Raw genomic sequence first — 20,148 nt, forward strand, 5'->3', positions numbered from 1 at the left:
CTATTTCCTTGTTGTTGGCTAAGTTCACTTGCAGGAAAATATTAGGGCAAGAGAAAGGAAAAGGAGTAAGACAAGAAAAAGAATAATAGTAGTATTGATAGTAAATTTTAACAGAAGAACCATGTGAGATCTGGAGAATGGATATTAGACTCATATAAACTGTGTAGAGTTACAACAGTAAGAAAAGTGGAGTACCTATAATGAGACAGTAAACTGAATATAGGGAGGAATACTGTATGAATTAAAAAGCCAGTGTAGTCAGAAGAGAGGGAAAGAGAAAAGAAAGGACAATAATATAAAGAGTGAATAAACGATGGAAAAGTGTAGAAAGGTATTAGGAATAAAAAGTCAGAAATATTGGGAGCCAAACAAAGCATGGTGGAATGTAAGAGAAACAAAAATTGATGGAGGATAGAAAGAAGTAGAGGAGCGGGGATAGCATTGGTAGCCAAATCAGTAAACACAGAAAAGAAGAAATTGAAGACGAGGAAACACAGCAAATGTAAGTGCTCCCTGCAGCATATAATATAAAAAGTATAAAGAAGTAAAGAATGAAAGAAAACAAAGGAGGGGGAAAAGGGGTGGGAAGTGAGCAAGAAAAAGAAAAGAAGAAGAAGGAGGAGGAGGAGGAGGAGGAAGAGGAGGAAAAGGAGAAGGAGAAGGAGAAAGGGCCATGGGGGGATAAAAAGGAAGGAAAAATGAGAAAACAAACAACCAAAAAAGACCAGACAATATTTCAAGCAAAGTATCCTCTTTGCAGTTAAATAAAATGCTGAGGAGTCTGACCTTCCCCGTTTTGCCCTTTCTCACTTCCCTCTCTCTCAGGGCACCAGGAAAGCTGTGTGAGGGGTCCAGTAGGAGATTCAAGTGGGTCCTTGGTGAACCAATTCACCAGAGAAAACAATGACTCTTAATTTCCAAAGAGAGAGCACCCACACCTCCAGGAACACCAAACATGCTATTAGAAGCTTGGAAAATACGTCCTACAGTCCCTCTCCCTTAGGTGTGCTACAGGAGGGCTAGCTGATTTTCTGACTCCACCTTCTCCCAGAGTAAGTTTCCTATCCCAGGACATTTAGGGATATTTGTCTTTCTTAGTAGATTCACCTCTCCTTTCTTCCCAGGCTCTACCCAAGCCAGCAGGTATGCTTCTCCAAGCTCAAAATAAAAGGGGGGGGGGTGACAAGAAAATTGCACCCACACTCACTTGGCCCCTATGCACCTCCCACCAAGTCCCTCCCACTCACAGAGTCAGTCCAAAACCAGAGGGCTAGGGTAATCTGTATGTCAGGAAATGCTGGATTCAGGAGAGGGAAGTCTGGGATATTGCAGACTCAGGGTATGTGGGTCTGTGGAACGTGGGCTACAGGGTCTTGGGGGTCATGAACCTGGGCACCATGTTGCTGGGGAACACAGGGCTTGGGAACACTGCCACACTACTGACAGTTCAGTGAATGCTGCGGCTGCCAGCCCTAGAGGGAAGGGTCCCACCTCCCCACAACTTCCGACCTCAGCGCTAGAAACCCACAATTCTAATTTTAGCAAGCACTACCTTTGTTGCGGTCTCTCCAAATCGATGTCCAAACACCTCCTGCCTTGCAAGCTCCCAAAACTGCCCACTCCGGCATGATTCCAACCCTACTCAGCAGGTCCTTTGTGGGAGAAATTTTAAAGTGCACTCACTCAGATGCCATCTTGCACCCGGAGAGCGGGAAACTTTTTGATGTTCCCTAAAGAACATGTTGTCTCATCTGAACTTGAAGCAATTTGGCTATCATTGAAAAATGTCAGCAGGGCAATAGCTTGTGTGATTTGGGAACTCTCAGCTCATTCTCACACTTCCTTCTCTGGTTTTTAAGTTGTAATAACAGTAGACATTGCCCAATTCTCCACAAACAACATAATTACCAGAAGGTGCATAAATATAGATCATCACCCAGAATGATCTCAATGGAATAGTATGCATCTTATTTTTTGCGCATGTACCCCAAATAATTAATTTTCCTTCTTAAACATCACTAACTCAATCACATCCCCAATGCATAGCATAAATTTTAGCTAGGTGATCCCTAAGTGTATGTTGTAATCACATTTGTATTGAGCCACAGAGCCCATATTTGATGTGCTATGAATAAGTGTTGTATCATTACATGCTTTCCTATCCTCCTGGATCTGATTTCACAGTGGTTCTGCCTTCTGCCTCAACTGTTCAAGTTCATTCATTTTTTCAATTTGTTTACTTGAGGAACTAACAAGTGAAAAGAACTGAAGAGAGTTCTAACCTGCATCTACCAGGTTCTGACTGGGTCTGCTTGGGCTCACTATCCCCATACAAGCAGAACTAATATGCTGAAAGCAGCACATGGCCAATAAAAGCACAGCTGAGACACACTGAGACTGTGCAGCCAGATAGTAAACTCTTATATAAGTTTTGATTACTAAATGGGACACATTAATAAGAACAACAACAACAAGCCAGCACCTGGGGAGGTGCATAGGATGTGGGAACACATGCTGCCTTTATGAGTTGCTTTGTGTGTTTTGTGTATAATTAACTGCTGATCTACTACCACACCTGATAGAACTCACTATGAAACCAAGGATTTGTCCTCAGCTCCTGCAATATCCAAGTAGAAGTTCTCCAGAATACCTTAGGTGGTCATTCTAAACCAAGGACTAAACTAAATGATTGGCCCTATACTAGGAACCCTAATGCAGAATTCTGGGCAATGGGAAGTCATACTGGAAGTCTAAAAAGCTTAAATACTTCATTAACATAGGTTCTTACTGAGGTGCCATAATACTGTAAAATCTGTTTCTAGGGAATCAAGTGTGTCCTCTGAGATTGCACTTCTTATAGGTGTACTCCACCATGACACTGTCTCAGCCCTGGAAGGCACTCAGGTAAACTTCTACTCACAGGTCAGAGTTGTCCTGTCCATAAATTAGTGTTCCATGTCAGTTCATATGAGAACTTCAGAAAGAAGGTTCCTGGCTCTCTAAATCAGAACCAATATATTATGACATCTTTACCTAGCCTGGCTATGTTTGAAGATCTTGTCTTCATTTAGTCCTCCTGGTAGACCTGATAAATGCGCTTAGAGTTATTTTGGTCATGGTTTGGTTTGCTGTTGCCTCAGGCTAAATACCTGTTTATTTACACAACACCTCAAAGAACAACCCATTTGGATCAATGTTTTTGTTGTCTATGTTTCTCACTCAGGTCCTAAAATAACAAGACATGGAGTTGAGGAGTCTTAGACCTGATAAAGAACCTGTGTCTTGTTTTTCAATTCTGACCAGAGGCAACTACCAAGGCTTTACTGGCAGGCCACATAGAGGGACATATTCCCTCCCATACAGACCTGGCACACAGCCAAGTCTGTGCTCTGAAAGGGGTTACAGTCAGGACTCAGGCCCCTTTGCCTCGTCATGTGCTTGTGTATTTATGCCTCTCTCTTAGGGGTTCAAAATCAAAGCCTTCCAAATTGGGTACCACAGCTGAGACCTCAATATCTGGGAGAAAAGAGGAGAAGACCTTGAGGACTTCACTTTTTCTACTCCTCAGTACACTACGCACTCTTCCACTATGAGGCATCATTCTTCTCCCCTTTCACTCTAACACTGTCCAGGATTTCTGGGTCCATAAAACTTCAGAGCCTTTTCTTTGGGGGAACCCTCAACAATGAGAGATACTCATGGCAGTGCTCATCCAATAGACACTCTCCTGGTGGTACCAATCCATGGAGTAATGGAGAAAGCAATCTTTTTTTGCTTTTTGCTCTTATTTTATCACAGTAAGTGATTAAAGTGTTCACTGTTTACTTCCATGTTGTATTTGATTTTGTAATCTGTAACATTTGATAACTGGCATCTCAGGTCAGTTCCTATTCCACTCAGCTCAGAAGTCTCTCAGATCAGCTCTCTCTTAGGTCTTGACACCCTCAAAATTGCACATTTTTCACTGTGGGGAAATAAATCATACAAAACACCTATCACTTTGATTAAACTCTTCTGTGGACACTCATAGTCCAAGAAAAGTATTTCACTTGGTCTTCTATCACCCTAAACTGTTAATCCTATCCAATAAATTAGTACTATCATAAGTCTAATGTATACATACCAGTCTGACAAGATTATTTCCCCCAGGCATTGTCTCTCATTTTTCAAAGAAAAGTATACATTATAAAAGTACGTTGTGGGAAGCAGACTTGACCCAGTGGTTAGGGCGTCCATCTACCACATGAGAGGGCTGCAGTTCAAAACCCCGGGCCTCCTTGACCCATGTGGAGCTGGCCCATGCGCAGTGCTGATGCGCACAAGGGGTGCCATGCCATGCAGGGTTGTCCCCCATGTAGGGGAGCTCCACGCACAAGCACTGCACCCCATAAGGAGAACCACTCAGCGTGAAAGAAAGTGCAGCATGCCCAAGAATGGTGCTGCACACATGGAGAGCTGACACAACAAGATGATGCAACAAAAAAAGAAACACAGATTCCCATGCCACTGACAACAACAGAAGTGGACAAAGAAGAAGACGCAGCAAATAGACACAGAACAGATAACCAGGGAGGGGAGAGGAGAGAAATCAATCAATCAATCAATCAATCAATCTTTAAAAAAATTACACATTGTAAACTCAACCATTTCCATGAGCTTTTCTTGAAACATTTCACGTCATAATTAAAATATAGTTTTTAATTTTAAATCTTTCCCAAATAAATTTCTTGTTAAATTCATTTGAATTTATGTGATCTGAGTTCAGAAATAAAATGAGATACCATTGTAACAATAAAGGGCCAACTACAGACCAACTCTTATACAAGCACTTAATAAATGACAGGGATAATGTGTGGAATACAATAACAATAAATACTTTTCAATTAGTGTTGCTTGTAAGTTGGATAATCCCACTGGAAAAACTGAAATAGGACTCATACATCTAACCATTAAAAAGATATAAATTAAGATAAAGGACAAAATATGTAGTCAAAACTGCAATTATTTCAGAGACTAAGAAACTTGGTAAAGAGTTTTTAAACAAGAAATAAAACACAAGCCATAACAAAAATAGTGATTAAATTTGTTATATTAGAGTTGAGAATTTCTTTTCCTCAAAGGATATTGATGAGTACAAAATTATAAGTAACAAGTGAATTTATCTATCACACATCATGTAAATAGGAATTACACAGAGGAGGATTTCAATAATACCATAGAAGTTTATTATAATTTAAAATCAACATTAGGTATTTATGAGTGTGTGCCTGTGTATGTACATGTTTAGCACAAGAGAAAAATGTCAAATATCTGACAATGTAAGGCATTTTTCATAATTTGAGCAAAGAAAACTCTCAATCATTGCTGATAAAATTGATACAAGTTTAGAAAATTGTGTGATGTTGTAACAATATACTTAGGCTTTGTTATACTTGAGTGAATACTCAATGCACAGTGTAGAATTAGTTCTAAGTCATGATCAATACCCATTGCATGTTAGCTACAACTCCAACTCTTTACTCTGGAACCAAAGCTGATTGTACAGCTTCTACCCAGGAATGGAAAAACAAACAGTTTATGGTAAAAATAATCATTCTCCTACATTCACATTCTTCCCTTCCTTTGTCTTTTATTTTGTCTCAGCTTGTTACATCTTCAAGCTTTATATCAAAGAGATACTGGAGCACCAGCCTCTTATAGGGAGTATTAAAACATCTGATAATAAAAACCACTTAAAGGACACTGTAATAAAGTTAATGATTTGGAAAGAGTAAAAAACCAAAAAAAAAAAATTAATGATTAATACAGGCAAAACACACAGGACATATATTATGAATAAGAAACAAATATTTCTATTTGTTGGCTACTGAGATGAGGGTTTCTGGGTAAAGTGGCATTTAAAGATAGAAGGATGGTTACATATGAAGCAGAGAACAATATTGGTACTATTGAAATTTCTAGGAAATTCTTTAAAATTAACACATTCCATCTAATCATATTCCCAAGTTATAGTTTATTTTCTGCTGTATAATAGATAAATAAAAAGGTCTTAAATAACTAAAAAATTTTTAAAAATTTAAAATAGTTCTTAAACTATATGAAGTCTGACTATTCCTTTAAGAAACAGAAAAATAAAACTCTTTAAATCTCCAGGGTATAATTTTATATTGTTGTAGAGAAATCAGGTGTGTGCGGTATCGAAGGCAAGGACACGAGAGTACCGAGAAGGAAGTCGGTTTATTTTGACTGGCTGGGCTCGGCGGACTCTTGTCCTAATAAAAACCGAACCCCGAATAGCCTTTTTCAGACCCTTTTATACAGAGGATATAGGATTAGGGAGACTAACGGTGATGGTATGCAAACAGACCTTTGGTTAGGTTCTTCAGTGTTTGATCTTAGCATCAGTTAGGTTATTTCCTCCAGGTGAGTTACATATTCTCCACATCCAAGCCAGCTTGGATTAGCCTATCTTCCACATCCCGTCTGGAGGCGACCCTGAGTACACATTCAGTCTCACATCCTTTCTGAACATTCAAAGACTGTAGGGCCTATATCACTTATTTGGCCAAACTGGGGACTAGGTACACTTGGAAACAATTTTTAATTTATGCACAGGCTATATCAATATCTTACTTTTGGAAAGTGTGTATTAGCAAGATTGGAGCTCTGCAATCTTTATTGCAACCTTTATTGCTGTATCTCATTACATTCTATCACTAATGAATCCTGTTTTTCATTATGTAGAAAACTTGAATGAAACAAGTGCAGTGCACATTTTTTCATACAGAGCTAAAGAAAAAACCTAAATCTTGACATCTATATTCTCTGTTAAAGTCTCCCATTTGAATGAGGCAAAGAACTACTCATGGGTTCTGCCCTTACTGTATATCCCAGTACTATATCCTTACCATATCCTCAATTCCCTAGTTTTCTCTTAGTACTATTCACTTTATTACTTAAACCAGGCACATGTATGAGTGAATGCAAGGAGATCAATTTAAAAAGAATGCCTCTCTAACTCCAAACAATCAAAATTTTCTTACAGGGTAACAGTTACTATCAAGTACCATGAAATTTCTTAAAAAGCATAGGCATCTACTTAGGTTTTGATATAGAAGGCACGGTTTTCTTATGCTATACTTTGCACTTAGACCTAATTGTCATAATAATTTTCCAAAATATTTTGACAAAATTGAAAGCCTTTTCAAGATGAATATGTGAATTACACCAATATAGAACTGAGTAAGAAAAAGTATGGTGCAGAAATACATAGCTTACTATAACATATTAACAAGATATATACAGGCAAGAAAACTTTAGATATTTTACAGAAAAAGATTCAAATTTTTAAACATATCAAATATAAAGCAAAGTTCATTCCAATTTTGTGCTTAAGTATTTTTATTTAAGGAAAACCCTGCTAGGGAATTTAAAATATCTGTGGAACATTCTGCCTAGAGCAGTGTTCATCTCTCTGTTCCACAGACTATAGTATAGATAAGGGGGTTTACAAGTGGGGGCACCATGGTGTAGAACATGGCTGAAAATAGGTTTTTAAGAGAAGGTTTCTCTGCAATGGGGCCTATGGTAGCAATAATTCCAGAAATTGTAAATATAAGTAGAATTGCCAATTGTGGGGTACAGGTTGATAAGATTTTATTACGGGCTTCCACAGAGTTCATGCTAAGCACCATTGAGAATATATTAATATATGACATAATCAATAAGGCAAAACATATTAAACCCACACCTATATTTAAAGCTAAGATGACAGACTCAGAAAACAGAACATCTGAGCACGAGATTCTTAAAATTTGAGGCACATCACAGAAATATTGATGGATCACTTTGGACTCCGTGAAAGGACACCTGAACATGTTGCCTGTGTGGATAGCAGAGTAGACCAATCCACTTGCCTGTGAGCCACCAGCTGCCTGTGTGCACAGGTGTGGGGTGATGGTGAGCCCATAGTGCAGAGGGTGGCAACTGGCTACATAGCAATCAAATGACATCACCACAAGGAAGGCCAGCTCCACGGATCCAAAGAAGATAAACAGGAAAATCTGACAAGCACATGCTGTGAGAGAAATTGACTTATCATTTGTCAGAGAATTCATAATCAACTTTGGAACAACAACTGAAATGCAGCAAAGATCTATGAGGGATAAATTGCCAATAAAGGTGTACATTTGTGAGTATAGATGTAGGTTGATCACAATGACAGTAATTGTTAGAAGATTCCCAATCAATGCTCCTAGATAAATCACTAAGAACAGCAAACCTTGTACAACTTGCAGCTCCTGAGAGCTTGAGATATCCATGAGGACAAATTATGTGAAGATGGTAAGATTGCTTATGTGTACTCATATGCTGCAGTCTTCCTGGGAGTCAAAGTACAAAATTGTAAGATAACACCAAAGAACAGAATTAAGCCATTCCACAATATCAACAAATATAGTGTCAAGTTCATTCTAATTATGCAATATATGTGGGTTTCTATTACATACTATCCAAATATACATACACATATACATATATTGCAGTCAAAGATTTTTCTACCATATTTTGTGAAATACTTTTTATAACCAATTGCTAAAGATTCACTAAACTATTTTTTTTAGTCCTTCATTCATATACACAAAAACAGTTTTGAAGACATTTATGCTAGTACCACCTCTGATTTCTCAACACTTTAGAAGAGTTGAATGCTGTGGGATTTAGGAATACGCAAATGTGCCTGACTTCATCCTTATGGGATTGAAACACTCTGAAGGTATCCAGGGGTGAAAGGGTCCTCTTTATGTCATTTCTCCTGATGTAGCTGATTACTCTCTCCAGGAATGAAGGCATGATATTGATAATTTGCCCGAGTCTTTGACCTCACACTCCCATGTACTTTTTCCTGAATCACCTCTTCATTCCTTGACCTCAGTTGTTGTGGAATTTAAGAGAAGTTCAATTATTTGAGTATAGAGAGGCCAGGACTCAGGAATGATTTTGAGAAGGAAAAATGGTTTATTGACGGCCGGCCGGACTCGGGAGCTTTCAGTTTGAATCCCGAGCCCTGAACAAGATTTTCAAACGTCTTTTATACAGAGAGGAAAGGCCAAATGGTCCCTTTGTTTCAGTTCTCAATAGGCTTCAATTAGCATATATCTTCCACATCTTAGGTAAGCTTTTAGCATGGACTCCAGACATTCTAGATAAGCCTTTAGCATATTTGGTTTTTGCATTTCCCCTAAATACTTAAAGTTTATAGCCCGCGCATTGTTAAACATTTCCTGGGACTGGAGCTGCTGCTAGTCCCCAAGGGCAGGACTGCAGCCCCCCCACCGTTCCACACCCACAAGTCAAACAACTTAGTTATCTCTGAAGAGACAAAGAGCCTTCCACCCATAGCCCACATCACAGTTACTCAATTCATCTCACCTAAAACCTAAGAGACCTTACTGACCTCTAACAAGTTTACTTGATTCATGAGCTGCTTCACACAAATGTCTTTTTTTCTTGGCTGTCACTGAATTTTTTCTCCTCTCCTCAATGACCTATGACAGCTGTATAGATATCTGCCATCCTTTTCACTATCCAGTGCTTATGTAGAAGAGACTGTGTTGCACCCTCATCACTGGGTCCTGTGTGACTGGTTTTATAGACTCTTTGGTCAATATTCTTTGCATGAACGTCTGCATTTCTGCAAATGCAATGTAATATATCACGTTTTCTGTGACTTAACCCCAATTTTAGCCCTGGTCTGCACTGATACTATTGACATTGAAATCATGATGATCATTCCCATGGGCTCAAAAACAATGGTTTCCATTTTCACAATCTGTGTGTTCTACAGGTCCATTCTGTCTTCTATTCTGAAATGTAATTCTAATTCAGGAAAGCACAAAACTTTCTATACTTCTACCTCCCATCTCCTGGTAGACACCATTTTTTAAGACACCAGGATTTTTATTTAAAACCAAAAAAGCCCAACTCCTTGGAAATGGATCAAGTGGTCTAGGTGTTTTATGCTAATCCACTCATTTAAAGATATAGGAACAAAGAGGTGAAAAGTGCTCTCATTAGTCATAAAGAAGAGAGAGGGGCTCCAGGCAATTGAAATGTCAATGATGCTGAATGTCTGAGCTCACCTTTTCATTCTTTCCTACTTGGTTATTTACTTGATCTCTGTTTTTAAATTAGTTCACATTTCTGTTGAATCATCTTCTACTTGACCACACACAATCTGGAACATTTCCAAGAATATGTTTTTAGAAATTAGCATAGTAATTGAGACCCAAGAAATAAGTTAAACCTGTGCTTTAATTTTAAGTTTTTCTAAATAAATCAGTTTGTAAATAACTCTATGGATAATTTTAAATCCATAGAGATATCATAAAGGATAAATCAGGTGTTGAATTAAAAAATTTTACCCAGTATTACTAAATTCTGGTCACTATCATCATAATAATTACATTCTTGCAAAATTTTGAATACCCAGTGATTTTTTTAATAATAATATTAACTGATCTTTTATAAATACTTTTGGCTTATCTTATTCATAAAACAAGTGGATTAAAAGAAAGAACAGAATTTTCATATTTGCCTTTTGGAACAAAGTAAAATATTGTGATAGAATTAAGTTATAGAAAATAGTATGTGTGAACATTGAAGAAAATTTGGAAAATATTGAAAAATTTTAAAGAACATAGACATATACCAACCATTTCTGCAAGTTTTATTCATGGGCTTCTAGACTAGTCATATATGTGTATGTATAAATGTTGTAATATTTGAGAGAAGTTCAATTATTTGTGTATAGAGAGGCCAGGACTCGGGAATGATTTTGAGAAGGAAAAATGGTTTATTGACGGCCGGCCGGACTCGGGAGCTTTCTGTTTCAATCCCGAGCCCGGAACAAGATTTTTGAATCCCTTTTATACAGAGAGCAAATGGTCCCTTTGTTTCAGTTTTCAATAGGCTTCAATTAGCATATATATCTTCCACATCTTAGGTAAGCTTTTAGCATGGACTTCAGACATTCTAGGTAAGCTTTTAGCATATTTAGTTTGCATTTCCCCTAAATACTTAAAGTTTATAGACCTTGCATTGTTAAACTGTTTCCTGGGACTGGAGTCCTTGCCATTGTTAGCAAGGGCAGGGCTGCAGTCTCTTACCGTTCCACACCCACAAGTCAGAGAGCTTAGGTTATCTCTGAAGAGACAAAGAGCCTCCCACCCATAGCCCACATCATATATTACATATTTACATAAAACTTTTTCTTTTGGCATTTGCAACTTTTGATTTCCACTCATCCCTAAAATATTTGGCAAAATCTTTCTTATTTAAAATTGTGAAACGAATGTTTTCATGGTACATAAGTGCAAAAACTTTAACCCCTGAACTTTTTGTAAATACATGTGGTTAATATTAGCATGCAGTAATCTCTCTTTTGTGTCTACCTGTTAAACATTTGAAAATCCTACCATTCCGTGAAGTGTCAACAAAATTCAGTAATTAATATTTCTTTGTTTAATTTCAGTATAATTTTTAAAATATTTCATTTCTTCTGATTTCTACAAATTTATTATAGTCTTTAGAAAGAAATTATTCAGTTAATTTCTATGCTCGTTTAAAAAATTAATAAAGATAATGTATAAACCTAAGAACGGACAATGATTCCAACTTTTCTGACATCCCATTTTAGTCAGATAGTTTGATAAAAATTTCCATTTAAAAATTCCTCTATATTATCTGGAATTGCAGATTTAATTTTTTCTGCTATTCAAAAATTTTTAAAGAAACTGTGTTCTCTTCATTTTCCAATTATTTGACTTTTATTTAAACTCCTACAGTATTTATTACAATATTTTTTCCCCAACCACTTCTCCTTGGGCTCAGAAAACAAGAAATCGCCTCCAGAAACGCGGTCTGTCCAATTCCCGGCACTCGCTGGGAAACGCCCTCAGGACTGAGGAAGTTTGCTGAGCTTCGGCGAACTTACGTGACAAAAACTCACAGCGGGGCACCAGTCAGAGGGTCTGTACCAGGCTTTGAACCCGCGCCAGGGGTCCCGGGACTACCGCGTCTCCACCTCGCGGGCTTGCGTGCCGCGGAGCCCCGCGGGCCGCGGGCTGGAGGAGGCAGTCCCGAGCCGGGGAGGAATGGGGGCTCACCCGGCGCCCCCGGCGGGCGGAGCGCGGCTCGCGGCAGCACGGGGAGGGGTCGCGCACGGCAGTCCCGGGGCCGCGGCGCGGGAAGGGCTGAGCGCCGTGCGCGGGGCGCGCTCCAGCTCTTCGCCTCGCGCCTCCCGCTGCGCTCGGGGCTGCGGTCGAGCCCCTCGGGGTCGCGGTGGCGCGCTCGCGGGGCTCGTAGGGGGCGGTGGGGGGCTGGACAGGCCGTGCAGCGAGGCCGCCTCCTGGTGGGTGAGGACGCTGCGCCCCGGCAGGAGCGCGTCGCTGCCCAGGCCTCGAAGGGCTGCCCCCCAGGTTCCCGGGGCCCTCAGAGGTGCCAGGTGGCCGGTGAGCAGGAAGGGGCTGTGATGGGCTGAGGGTGGGAACGGGTGGGTGACAGGACGGGCGGGACTGTGCTGGAAAAGAGCGACCAGGTGAGATCCCGGGGGCTGCGGAATCCAGCAGACACGCCCGGGGCGGGGAGGGGGGAGGGGGAGGGGCCGGCTGAACGGGTCCAGCTTCGTGCGCCCCTCCAGCGGGTGGGGGTCCAGCTGCAACTACCTGACCTGCTGGAGGGGTGGAGCTGCCAAGCTGAGCACGGGGACCGCGCACCACTTCCCTGCTTTCCCGGCTGCCCTCGGATAGGGTCTGGCACTCCAGGAACTTTTCTGCAGAAGAAGGTGAAGGGCACTGGGCCGCCCGTCATCTCGATTGGGTTTGGCATCCTGGGCTGGAACGCGCCCTGCAGGGACCCGAAGGGTCCTGGGTGTGGGAGCAGGGGGCGCTCCCTGGGAAGGCGGGAGGTAGGAAGTTGGAATGTGGGAAGTAGGGGCTGAAGAGCTTGGGAGCGCCCTTGTCAAAGGCGGGATGCGCGGGCGAGCAGGCGGCCTTGGGGAAGCCCAGCGGGGAAAGGGGCGAATGTGTTCTGGTGAGTGTGCTGGTGTGTGCTAGTGTGTGCTGGTGAGTGTGCTAGTGTGTGCTGGTGGGTGCTGGTGGGTGTTGGTGGGTGCTGGTGTGTGCTGGTGTGTGTTGGTATGGGTGCTGGTGTGTGCTGGTGAGTGTGCTAGTGTGCTAGTGTGTGCTGGTGTGTGTGTTGGTGTGTGCTAGCGTGTGCTGGTGTGTTGGTGAGTGTTGGTGTGTGTTGGTGTGTGCTGGTGTGGGTGCTGTGCTAGTGGAACTCCGCCTGCAGCAGAGCCCTGGGTGCAGGAGGCCGCGGGCCGCTCCGCTCTGGACCAGAACACGCGTGTACCGAGCACCTCGAGATGGCTCAGAATCCCCGAGATTGCTGGCAGGGGTGGCTGCTGGTGGAGGAGAGCAGCAGGCTGGCCTGGGCTGGGGATCTTGCGATGAGCCGGCTGTTGGCGGGGAGCGCAGGGGCGGGGGCAGTGCTGGGGGGCGGCGAGCACGCCCCGTGGTGCCGCGTGGTGCTGGTGCGGGGCTGGGAGCCGAGCGCCACGTGCCAGGTAGAGGCTGGAGCCGCGTAGGGCCCGCGGGGCCAGGCGTGTACGAGGACAGGGCCGCGCGCTTCCAGAGGCCGAGGCCGGCGCCGCTGCTCCTGCCGAGGCCTGCGGGCCGTGGTGCGTGAGCTGGCCGAGGGTGGGGAGCGGGAACGGGCTGGGGACCGCGGGCAGAGGCTGCGGGGTGACGCGGGGCGGGGCGGGGGCGTCCTTCTTCACCAGGGGCTGGCAGGGCTCCTGGCGGGGACCGAGGAGGGCGCGACAGCGGGGGCGGTGGTGGCTGCGGAGGCGGCCTCGGGGCTGGCAGGCCCGGCAGGAAGGCGCCTCGTGCTCACTGCAGCCCCGCGACCTTGGGCGCGCCCTCGGCCTCCCGCCTCCCGCCCAGCGCGGGACCTTCACCTGCCGCGGCGCAAAGAGCGTCTCCAAGCCCACTGACGCCGCGCGGGTCCCGGCTCCACGTCGCTTGGCAGGCGACCAACAGTAGTCCAGGACGGAGCCGGAGCCGGAGCTGGAACGCGTGGACGCGGGCGGCGCCGTGCGGGGCCCTCGCCCCCAGGAAGCTCAGGTGGCGGCCTCTCCCCAGAGGGTGCTCCTGGGCTGCGCCTCCGCTGGGGGCTCAAGGTAGACCCGCTCCCAGGGCCATGGTCCCGGCGCGAGTCCTCAAGTTTTAACTACTAACAAATACAGAATATCCTTTCCTTTCATATTTTAGAAAGGGCTTATGTTGTTATTAAATAAATGTAATGTGAACTTTGGGAAATATGAAAACACTAGAGCATTTGCAGGTACCTGCTATCCCCATGTATTTCCTTGCATATCGTATTTTATGTAAGATTTGGTTTGAGGTTTTGTTTTTGTTTTTTTAAAGATTTATTTATTTATCCCCCACCCCCCTCTGTTCTCTCTGTCTTTGTCTGCTTCTGTTGTTGTCAGCAGCACGGAAATCTGTTTCTTCTTGTTGCGTCATCTTGTTGTGTCAGCTCTCCATGTGTGTGGCACCATTCCTGCACAGGCTGTACTTTCTTTCACGCTGGGCGGCTCTCCTTACGGGTTGCACTCCTTGCACGTGGGGCTCCCCTACGCGGCAGACACCCCTGCGTGGCAGGGCACTCCTTGCGTGCATCAGCATTGCGCATGGGCCAGCTCCACAGGGGTCAAGGAGGCCCCGGGTTTGAACCTCGAACCTCCCATGTGGTAGATGGACTCCCTAACCACTGGGTCAAGTCGGCTACCTGGTTTGAGGTATTTTTTTTAAGACTGATTTTATTTCTGGTGGTATGTCAAAATTATATGAGTTGTAAAAGTTGGACTCTTAAATAATGTTAAATAAGTCTGGAATAAAGCAAGACAAAACATGAACATTAGTTTTTATTTGCAAATGATTGCTATTATATAGTAATGGTGAAAATGGCTTATATTTACTGAGTACCTACTGAGTGCTAGACAATTATGAAATGACTTTAGGTATATAATTAACATAGATAACCTTCTCAAGATAGCTTTCATGTAGGTTCTTGAAAAATCTCCTACTTGTTCAGGAAAATGGAAAGGCATCCTCCTACATGTTCAAGAAACTCTTAAGAATAACCCCCTAATTTTCTCTGTGTCACACACCTCACTACCAGGGCTTCATAGTATCATTGCTTCTCTGCACAGAATATATTTGGAGAGTGCTATTTCTCTACACCTCCTCTGCTATGGCCCTGGGCAAAAGCCCCATCATCTCCATCTTTACAGTTGAAGCCTGCTAGACGGCCTCTGTTTTCTGCCTTACCCCTCCTGAGTCTAATCTGAATGTATGGCTAGACTATTACTCTTAAATGTAATTTGGATCTTGTCACTTTGCTTCACAAAACCTACATGACTTCCAAAATGGGTAAAAAATCAAAACACTGTAAGAGCCTTCAGGGCTAATGGGAACTTGCCTCTCCTCCTCGGTTTTCTGAATGTGTCCTTCATCTTTGTGTCTGTTGTGCTCTCTTTGGTGTGGCCACACTGACCTCTCACACTTCTCCTTCCCTACACTCATTAGTCCTGATGATGGCCGGACTTTTTCCATTTTTTAATCTTCCTGAAATTTGCTTTGCCCAGGTAACTGGATCTTTTTTCGTTCTTTCCTCCTAAGACCATGCCTCACCACACTATTTAAAATCACATCTTCTCCTTCCCTAATCCTTGACAAATTTCTTTTTCATAGCAGTAAACCCAAATAATATTTTATATTTTGCTTATTCCTTTTATTTCCTCTCCATTTTCCTCCACTATGAGAACTTTCTGAGAACAAGATTATTGCCAATCAGGTTCATTCCTGACCTGTATCCCCATGACCTAGAAGAGTGACCCAATAAATGCACTTGAAGGGCTGCATTTTACCGAGGATAGAACTGGGGCACGGAGAGATGAAGAACTGGACCGCGGGTAGTCAACAGTGTATAAAGGGCAAGCTCACCTTTGAACCCAGAGAGACTGTGGAGTCCATATTCTTCATCATCCTTCTATAGTATGACAGTTTTTCTACAAAAGTATACAATTCCTGTCAGCATTGAAATATAATCCATTGCGTTATTATGTTTTTTCCAAAAATTACCAAACTGTGTTTGTTTCAGGGGTATTTTGCTGACAGACATTCTGTACAGATGCTGAGAGAAGACAGTATGATGTTGGAAAACCAGCTAAATCTTTTCAAACATGTATGCATCATCCTATGTCCTAGTGTATGAAAGGGTTTCAGCTTTGCTATCAAGGCTGTGGGTGCCATAGTTCTGAGGGGAGGGAGAGGGAAGAATAGGTGTAACATGGGGCATTTTGGGGACATTTGAATTGTTTGGCATGATATTGCAATAATAGATACGGGCCAGTATACATTTTGTCAAAACCTACAAAATTGTGAAATACAAATTGTAAACAATAATGTAAACTATAGACCTTGGTTAGTAGTAACGCTTCAATATGTGCTGATCAATTATAACAAAATGTACCACACTAATGAAAGATATTGTTAATGTGGAAAAGTGGGGGGAGGGGCAGGGATGGAGTATAAGGGAATCCCCAATATTTTCAATGAAACATTAATGTCATCTAAATCATCTTTACAAAATAAAATAAAATTAAAAATAAATAGAAAAAAATAAAGGGTTTCAGAAACAGAGTGGCTCAACAGTGGGGAAAGTACCATTCTTAGACATAATAATGCAGATTTTGCTTACTAGGGTTTGTGGGCAGTTCATTTCCATGAGGTAGCCCTGGTCCCCAGGTTTTTCTATGTTGTTGCTCTACTATCTGACAAGGTGTTGTCCTCTTCCCAACATATGTAGAGATTTCACATAACACTGTGTCCACATTCCACAGTCTGAGGGAAACATGAGTTTTTCACATTAGGAAAATAATTTTTTCCATGTAGATTATGTTTTAGGAAAAATTCAATTATTTTAATTACAATTAAAAGGTATGCACCTGTTTTAGTTAATTATGTTTTGGTGTGAATATCTTAAAAATTGTATATTTCATCTAAATTATAAAAGTTAACAGCAATAAAATATTTATAAAATTTTATTACCCTCCTTTTAATATTTATGGGGAAATTTGTCTTCTCTTTTCACAGTAGTTGCCTTAGGGATTATTAACCTTGGAGTAGCAGAGAAACAATTCATCTTTCCCATTCTTTCTTATAATTTTAACCTTTATATGTGACTCAAGCCTCAAATGAACCAATGGAATTTCCCGTAGACAATTATTTTAAAGCAATTAAATTTTTAAACATCCAATATTTGATATATTTATCTTCAGTTATATATATATATATGTTATTATTTCTTTGAGTAGATCCAAGGTTTCTTCTGTTATCATTTCTTTTCATACCTGGAAATTCTTGAAGCACAAATCTCCTGGGTATATATTTTTCTGTATGTGTGTGTTAATTTTAGTGGAAACTTTTAATTTTATTTTTATGTTTAAAAGATATTAAGTTGATATTGAATCTTATAATGACAGTTATTACCTTTCAGTACTTGAAACCATTTTTTTCTGGCTTGAATCAGTATTGATGGTGTCTGTTCTAATTCTCATGGGTGGTTGTTTTCGGAATGTGGTATGTACTATCGTCTGACTTCCATCATTTTCTATTTTTCTTATTTTTCAGTTGTAAGATCAAAAAGTCTATATGTGTTTCATTTGTTGGTTGACTTGCTGTTTTTCACCTTCCTAGGCATTTTTAACATTCATAGTCCTAAGGTTTGATGTCTTTCCTTATATCCAGAAAATTTATGGTCATTATCTTCTTAAACATTTCTTCGGATGCACTCCCTTTCTGTTCTTACATAGTACACTAACTATATGTATATGAAATAGTGTGATATTTTACCATAGTTCTCAGACAGTTTTTCCCCCATGTTTTATTTTTTTAACATTTGTCTTTATGTTTGTTTTTTTCCTATTGGCTTATCAGTAAGTTCACGATTACATCCTCATCTTTAGTGAATATACTCAGTGTCTCGTTGATACAATATTTTTGTCTTATGTTGTGTGTGTACTTTTTAAAACTTATTCTCTAGTAATTCATTGGACAGTACCTTATAGATTACATCCTTATGTAGCAAATTCTCTTGTATCAATTAATGTTGTTTATCCTCTCAGCTAGATCTTTTAACCTGGTAATTGTCAGTGCTCTTTAGCCAAAGACCCAGGAACACCTGTGGTGGACAATTTTATATTATTACTTATTGCAGCAAGGAAGAGCACATGCCATGTGAAAGCATGCAGTTTCTAATTAAGAGGGTTTTAGAAAGATCGTAGTACACGATTTCAGCTTTGGTTGGGTAACCAGGGAGAAGAAAAAAGGAAGCAAAATTTGGTATTCAGTTGAGCCTACAAGAAAGACGAGTTTGTAATATTCTAAGAACTCATATTGCACGGAGGGACAAGCTGCTCCAAGAAGAGTTGGAATCGTGCTATCAGTACGCAGGAGCAATTCTATGATTGTGTATTGCAGATTTGTATACCTTTCATCAGACCAAAGTCTAAATAAAGCTCTACTTGTAAAGCCATAGCAGTTACTCATTTCATAAGAAAGGAGGAGGATAGTGGGTATTTCATGGGTTGCACAGTGACCTTGTCTGAAGGTCTTCCAACCTGCCCCTCATCTTCATGAGCACTTGACCTAAGACCTGCAGGGACGATATTGAGGGTGAATGCAAAGCCCTTAAATCTAGGGCTCAGTTTTTCACAATCAGCACTATAGCTCAAATTTGGCTTTAACAATTCTGTAAAACATCTGTATTTTTCCAATCTTGTACAGTGACCACATTTTCTCCTATGCTCTGTCTAAGGTGAGACTGCATTTGCTCCATCTCCTTTTAGAGTGGCTTGTCCCTCTGTGGAATATGATTTCTTAGACTTTTTACAACCTCATCTTTCTGGTAGGCTCAAGAAAAATTATCCTATTGTAGATTTACAGCTTTTAAAAATTGGTTAGATTGAGGAAATGGTCATAGAAGATTTCTACATCCTGAGTAGAAATGGAAGTCCTATATTTCCTTTTAAATTTTATTCACTACTTTGGCTTCATTCATTTCCTTTCTGAAAAACTCCGCTGTTGTCAGTACAGCTTCTTCCTAAGGTTATATAATACTGCCCCTGGAAAATGTAATGGAACCTCAGAATCACTGTAGGTATATCTGGCTTCATCCATTTCCTTTTACTATTTTGCCATCTTCTCTCCCTCCTAGTAATATGCATGACCTTATTTTGCCTTTCAACCACTGTCATACCCACACAATAGCACTACTAGTTACAAACACCGTGATATGCTTTCACCATTTCTATTCATTTCCAGAGATTTACAGACAACATTTTTACCAAATCTGCACACAAATCAAATCTCAGCTTTCCATTCTATCTTCATTCTATTTTCTAGTGACCTATATTCTAATTATTAAATCCATGAGTTTACACAATGTATTTATTTCACTATAGACAATATCACAGTATTTGTCCTTTTGCGTCTGGCTTGCTTCACTCAACATAACATCCTCCAGGTTCACCCATGTTGTCATATATTTCATGACTTCTTTTTACCACTGCATAATGTTCCATCATGTATATAAACCACAATCTGTTTATCAGTCATCAGTTGAGGAACGTCTGGGTTTTTCCATCTTTTGCCCATTGTGAATAATGCTGCTATGAACATGTGCAGATGTCTGCTCGTGTTTCTGCTCTCAGTTCTCCTGGGTGTATACCTAATAATGGCATTGCCGGGTCACATGAATATAGAGTTCCTTACCCTTCCAAATAAATTTGGTAATTGTTTTTTCTACTTCTGTAAAAAAGGCTGTTGGAATTTTTATTGGGATTTCATTGAATCTGTAAATCAGTTTGGGTAGAATTGGCATCTTAATATATTTAGTCTTCCACTCTGTATAAGAGGACTGTCCTTCCATTTAAGTTTCTGCAGTTTCTTTTAGAAATGTTTTGTAGTTTTCTGAATGTAGGTCCTTTATGTTCTTAGTTAAGTTTATTCCTAAATATTTGAT

General features: G+C 41.1%; 1 long non-coding RNA gene and 1 pseudogene across 1 annotated transcript in view; one reads left to right on the top strand and one right to left on the bottom strand.

Annotated features, from left to right (window-relative positions):
* LOC131274957 (uncharacterized) overlaps positions 1 to 20,148 on the top strand; it is a 649,760-nt gene that overhangs the window by 523,532 nt on the left and 106,080 nt on the right. The window lies entirely within an intron of this gene.
* LOC139437191 (guanine nucleotide-binding protein subunit beta-4 pseudogene) lies at positions 1,684 to 2,223 on the bottom strand (annotated as a pseudogene).

Source organism: Dasypus novemcinctus, chromosome 21, assembly GCF_030445035.2.
Source record: "Dasypus novemcinctus isolate mDasNov1 chromosome 21, mDasNov1.1.hap2, whole genome shotgun sequence".
Lineage (NCBI taxonomy): Eukaryota > Metazoa > Chordata > Mammalia > Cingulata > Dasypodidae > Dasypus > Dasypus novemcinctus.